Source organism: Atta cephalotes (genome assembly GCF_000143395.1).
Source record: "Atta cephalotes unplaced genomic scaffold scaffold00051, whole genome shotgun sequence".
Taxonomy (NCBI): Eukaryota; Metazoa; Arthropoda; class Insecta; order Hymenoptera; family Formicidae; genus Atta; species Atta cephalotes.
The window spans coordinates 265,561-272,882 of record NW_012130115.1 but is presented as its reverse complement, the minus strand read 5'-3'; the positions used below and the strand labels follow the sequence as shown (position 1 = coordinate 272,882).

The window sequence follows — 7,322 nt, the reverse complement described above, 5'->3', positions numbered from 1 at the left end:
ACACACACACACACACACACACACACACACGCACGCACACACACACACACACACACACACACAAAACAGGACTTAATAAGGAATATCCTATATTGGATAGATAAATTGTGATTTACAAAATCACTGTGGCCACCATCTCATTTTGATTAAAGGTATGCGGGTTGGGTGAAATGCGAAATGAATTTTCACCAACCTTACCTTTAATTAGCAGGTTGCAATTGATTTTGCTGGAACTAAAGTCGACGTTGTGTAAAAAACGCAACATACGCCCGAGAATAATGTTAATAATATTGCAGAAAGTAGAAATTGTATCGATAAATATGTATCCTTTTCAAGAGCTATTCTTGAATCGTTCTATTCTTGCAGTTAAATTAATTAATATTGTAGTTTGATCTATAATGCATGAAATATATTGCTCACGATTCTCGAAGCGTACATTATTCTATGCGTAAATGCATTTGATAGAACTCTAGTCGAGATTCAAGTTCATTTTTATCAATGCGTCCATTTTTATCAATGCAGATTAACTTTAATCTCATTTTACACTATCAAACAGTTACACGTAAAATCACAGCAATTATAGTGGATAATTTTGGGATTTATTATTAAAGATATATGTACATAAATAAAATTCATATTTATGAATAAAATTGTTTTTTTTAAGACTTAAACAATTTATAAAAGTAAACGGACAATTAAGTTAAGTTTATAAAAATATTTACATAAAATTCGCCAACGAATTATATACAATTTTCCTTCAACTATATTATATCGATTTTATAAAATAATAAACGATAACATTACTATTATGTCATTTTATGTATACAGGGTGGAGTTTAATCGTCCCAGGCGAATATCTCAGAAACTAAGAGAAATACAAGAAAAAGTTTTGTATGAAAATTGTTGGTTTTCTTGGGGAAAGAAAATCCTGAACAACATTCAAGAGATTTTAGCCTTATATTATTGTTAATCTCGCGTAATGCTAATGCCGGCGGTATTGTAACTTTCAAGTCTTATAACTCGAAAAGTATCTCATGAAAAAATATTTTATTATAATGTTTTGGAAAACTCTCGAAGTATGTCTACAATAATATGCAATAAAAAAATGGGAGGTTCCATTAAAAAAAAAAATCATGTTGATCTTGATCTGACCTTGCTAATGCCCTCTATCTAAAATCCATTATTTCCATCTTCTTTTCCCCAAGAGAACCTACTTTCTACTACTATAAAATTTTTTCTTGTATCTTTCTTAGTTATTCACATGAGGTGATTAAAATGCCCCCAATATAATATACAGAGTATCTTACAACTACTGAATTTTCTCTTAAGGACATATTCTTGAGGTAATTTTGAGATGAAAATTCTAATATTAAAATTCTAATATGAAAATATTAAAATTAGGATTTTCGTTTTAGAATGTTCAAAAGAATTCAGAAATAATAATAGAGACTATAAAAGTAAAATGGTTTTTTACTTATAAGTATTTAATTTTACTTATAAGTATTTATAAGTATTTAGCTTATAATTCAAAAAATTATTGTAGCCTCGACATTTTTGTATTAGGATTTTTGTCTCAAAATTACCTCAAAAATATGTCCTTAAGAGGAAATTTGATAGTGTGAAACACACACACATATACACACACATACGCGCGCGCGCATGTACAGGATGTCTTATAAGTTTTGACAAAGCGCTTGTGTGTAGATACAGAGCGGACTAAACTGATTCGAAAAGTTCTCATTTTGCAATTTTCGCAATAGTTAACAAGATATTAATTACTAAACATCGCTGAATTTTGGTCTTAAATAATTTTTTACTCTGTTACTATTAACTTTACAGAAAAACAGCTAGAGACAAAAATTATTTATTTTCTTCTTATCAAGTTCTGAGAATTTTTTAAGAATTTTTTAATACCATATTTTCTCATATTGATAAAATAAGATAAGAATATGCAATACCAAAAAATTGATAAAAAATTTTGAAAAAATTCTTAGAGTTCTATAAAAACAAAATAAACAATTTTCGTCTCTTGCAGTTTTTGTATAAAGTTGATATTTGAAAAAAATTATTGATGACTAATATTCGAAAATTTTTATAGTAATTAATATCTTGTTAACTATTGTGAAAATTGCAAAATGATAGAAGACTTTTTGAGTCAATTTAGTCCGCTCTATCTACACACGAGCGTTTTGTCAAAACTTACCAAACACCCCCATGTAACAAATTTTGAAATTCAAAATAGTAGTTTCAATATGGCGACCAGCGTAACGAAACCTTGATATTCTTAGACTTTCAACGTCTATTAATTCCCAAGCTTTTTAATCACGAGCGTGAAAGAGTAAACTATGAATTAGTCTTAAAATAAAAAGTATTTCATCACTAGTTTTTAGCAAGTGGTGATTTTTAATTGCACGTTCAAAAAGATGGCTTGCGACAGTAGGTATGTGTACAATATATGCGTCAGTATGTATTAAATTTTTACAGCAGATTCGTAATTAGCAATCCCGAAAAATCTAGAAGTAATCATTTTGAAGCCAATTAAGGATCAGTACAATAGTTTAAGCAAGAAAATGTAACATTTGCATGTGATATTTATCGCTTCTCAGTATATATTGGATCCACCATTATTGGATATCTCAAAACGGCACATCTCTTTCAAAAGTACATGCCCATATGAATAATTTGAGACCTTGAACATTATTTTTTTTGTGCTAATTTTTGGGCATGCTGGTGATCCAGTTGACGTCGAACATCCCGCGCGCGCGCGCGCGCGCGCGCGTGTGTGTGTGTGTGTGTGTGTGTATTGGAAAGTTCCTTATGAGATAGATGCCTAATATGAGATAGCAGTGTTTCTGCTAATAAACGTTATCTATTGGTTCCACTATAAATTTATTGCTCTTGGATTGAAAATTATTTAGTAGAAAATTCATTATTAGATCATGCCTGTAGTCATTGTAAAAAAAGATTTTAGATTTTGAATGTCTTCAAATTTCTTTGAGATGAGCCTTTAAATCTTTTTTTATTTATTATTTATTATTTAATAAATAAATAGTTGGCAATAAATTCTTCATGTAGTGAGTAAGGTCATACTAATAGAAGGGATATGTTGAATTGTTTAATTACAGAAATTAGATTTGATGATCGTAAAATCATAAGATACGTGGAAATCGTAATATGAGGACTTAGGGTATTTTTAATATGAAATAATCCATGTTTCTATAATAGTATAGTGAAAATCATTGCTAAATGTTATTGTAAAATAACAACCGAAAAAGAACAACCAAAATGAACATCAAGTGCCTATTTGTGCGATGCTTGATTCCAACTATCTGAAGACGAGTTCTGGATATTATCTATCGCATGCTCATTTTTCACGCACGCTGGCTGTGTTTGTTTGCATTTTAGAAACATGAAATAAAGTTTTTTAATTGCAATACTGACTTTGCGTTTTACTATTGATTTCTCGGAGCATCTCATATTAGGAGCACAATTTTTTGACTTTGTGATTTGCTCACATTTCTTTAATTTAAAAAAAAATGGAATTTGCATTAAATTTTATATAACGTTATTTTAAAGCTTTATTAATTTCCCTTCAAAATGACTTATTATTTTTTTAAATTTTGCCCATAGACTTCTAATATTTATTATCATAGAAGCCTTTTCTCTATACACATATATACACATATATATATATACACACACATATATATATATATATATATATATATATATATTGTATATATACAGGGTGTCCCATTTTAAAAGATCCACAGAAATGTCTCGAAAACATTTCGTTAAATCGAAAAATGTTTCAGACGAAAGTTTTTTGACTTTGAGGGAGACATAAGATGATATTATTTGTTTGATCTTGTGTGGGTGACATTGTCAGGATAAGGTCACTTTGAATTTTTTTAATGGAATCCTCCATTTTTCATTTTTACATATTCTTATAGCTTATCTTGAAAACTTTTCAAAATACTATAATAACATATTTTTTTGTTAAGTACTTTATGAGTTATAAGGTTTAAAAGTTACCGTCGGCATTAACATTATCAAAATATCCGATCGACTAAAACCTCTTGAATGTTATTCAGGATCACATTTGTTCTGGATAACATTTGTCAAAAGTCAATATACATGCACTGAATGTTTTATTTTAATTGACGCACTAAGATATGTCGAGAATAAGACGTGCTTGCGTGCGTGCATGTGCGTGTATGTGATTGAAAAAAATCTCACATGAAAGTAGTACAATTTTGAAAAACGTATTTTGATCATGTTTTTTTCTAGTTGGAGGCTAAAGAAATATGAAGATCATCTCCCTTATTAAAATGAAATTATGATTTTTTTTTTATATAATATAATTCCTCTACTTATTCTACATATAATAATAATTATTATTATTCTACATGTGAAAGTATTAAGATAGAGATCATTACGAGATTTTATATTTCATATTAACACATATTGACATGAAAAATGAAATATCTTATTGTAAACTATTAATTTTTATGATAATCATATCTTCATATTTTTATCAGAGTTTGACAATTTACCGAGTTTTATTGGATTGGAGCCTAAAAAAAAAAACCACTTGAAAAACCCAAGATAAAATGCTGGTGTGCTTGAAGCTGAAATTACATCATTGCCACGAAGCGTGATTACTGATAGAACGTTCAAAATAATAGAAGTTTTCGACATACAAGGGTCAAAGATTGAATTTTTTTTATAGAGAAATTTTCCAAAATTCTTTCAAAACTAAAAAATTTCAAACTGGCACAGTTTTTGTTCTATAAATTGTAAACAAACAAAAACTGAAATTTTTGAAATATTTTTGTGAAATTATTAAAAGCTATGTATTTTTCAATTATTTATTAAATTATACTATACAAAATATATTTATGATTTCTCAAAAATATTATTTTCTTGAAAAAATTCACAAAATATTTATTGGGAGTACAAATAAGTTTCCGCCGTTTGCAAAAGACGGCGCCACTAATAAACTGTAGTTAAAATTGTTTGATGTAAAACGACATATATAAGATTGGACATCCGGCAACACCATAACCTTGAAATATTAGCGATTTTGAATCATATATTTTTTTTTGTACGAAAATATCGAGCCGAATAAGCGTCATTTGCGGGAACTTTTGATTTATTTTTTTAATTTGAAGAAATCTGCAGCTAAGGTTCATAGATTGCTTGTAGAAGCATATGGTGATGCTGCCTTAAGTGAGAGAAATTCTTCGTGAGTGGTTTCAAAAGTTTAAGAACGGTGAATTTGACGTCGAAGACAAAGAACGTAGCGGAAGGCCGAAAGTGGACGAACGAAGACGCGGAATTGGAAGCATTATTGAATAAAGATTCGTGCCAAACGCAAAAAGAACTTGCACTTACATTAGGAGTGACTCAAACAATTTCATATCGTTTGAAATTGGGAATGATTCAAAAGCAAGAGAATTGTGTTCCATATGAACTGAAGCCGAGAAACGTTGAACGCCGATTTTTCACATGTGAAATGCTGCTTGCCAGGCATAAACGAAAGGGTTTTTTGCATCGTATAGTCACTGGTGATGAAAAATGGATCCACTACGATAACCCAAAGAAGAGGAAATCATGGGGACCACCTGGCCATGCTTCAACATCGACAGCCAAGCCGAATATTCATGGAAAAATACTCATGTTGTGTATTTGGTGGGATCAACTTGGTGTCGTGTATTATGAGTTGCTCAAATCGAGATCATTATTGGAGCTCTCTACCGAACACAATTGATGAGATTGAGCCGAGCACTCAAGGAAAAACGCGCCCACTACTACTCCAGGCATGACAAAATTATTCTCCTGCATGATAATGCTCGATCACATATTGCGGCGCCGGTCAAAACCTACTTAGAAACACTCAAATGGGAAGTTCTACCCCATCCACCGTATTCTCCAGACATTGCTCCTTCCGATCGATGAAGCATGGCCTGTCTGAGCAGCACTTCACATCATATGAAGATATCAAAAATTGTATTGATGATTGAATAGCCTCAAAAGATGAAGCATTCTTCCGACACGGTGCTACCGTGTCACATGCTACCAGAAAGATGGGAAAAAGTAGTGGCTAGCGATGGCTATTACTTTGAATAAAACATTATGTACCGTTCTTTCACAATAAATGCTTAATTTTTTATTAAAAACGGCGGAAACTTATTTGTACTCCAATATTATACGTAACAAATACTTTGAGATCTAAAAATAAATTGAGATAAACATAAATTGAACTCTCGAGATGAAAAAGGGATAAAAATACAATGGTAGTTTCAAAAATTAATCGTACCGAATAAAATAGATCTGAAAGAACTGAGAAGTCTCTCTTCAAGATCTACCTAGTAGAATACCACTGATGATGGCTCGAATGGAGTCAAAACGTTCGAATCTTCTTATTTGTACGTAACGTCTTGAACAATATATTTGTTAATTATTACGAATAATTGCGTTGATTATTACTCTCAATCGCCTGTTAGTCATTGTATTTTTATCCTTTTTTTAAATATTTTGAGATCTCATGATAAAGTTTTTTCAATTTTTAGAAAATTAAAAACATTTTTTAATTTAATTTATTTTAGTTTTAATTTTCATCTTTCAAATATTAATTGTAATAAATATTAAATGTATTAATATATTAAATGTATTATTTATTATGTATTTTTTGGAGCAAATTTTTAAAAAATCTATACATAACGAACATTTTAAGACCTAACACGTGATGGAACTATTTTTTACGAAAAAATGAATTGAATAAAAATGGATCGGGCTCAATTTAGTATGAAATGTTTCTTATGCACATATGTGCCAATATATTATATTAATTAATGAATTAAATTAAATTAAATTGAAATTAATTCAGAATATAATTATTTATTATATATTATATGTTATATATTATATTGAATAGCGAATCTTGCTAATCAATATTGGATTAAATATAATATAAAGAATAAAAATACATAAAATTCGGAAAAATAAAACTCATTAAAATAAAAAAATCTGGACTAAAATCTAAAGTCGAATTTTTTTCAAACCCTGACTTTATACATAATAATGAATCAATTAGTGTAAAGAAAACATACACATAATTGCTTATTACAAAAATTTATTCATTTTGCCTACATATCTTTTTTTATTGATGATTCGTATTATAAATCGTGTTATATACCATAAAAATGTCTAATTTTTTTTATTAATGGATAATACGCGCGCCAATTATTTAATTTCATTATATGATATATGTATATACATATATATCTACATATATGTATATATATATACCTATATAT

At 29.2% G+C, this 7,322-nt stretch overlaps 1 protein-coding gene across 1 annotated transcript in view; it reads left to right on the top strand.

The window, feature by feature from the left end:
- Positions 1–7,322, top strand: part of LOC105622957 (AT-rich interactive domain-containing protein 2) — a 115,533-nt gene that overhangs the window by 1,565 nt on the left and 106,646 nt on the right. The gene's annotated exons all lie outside the window — the stretch shown is intronic.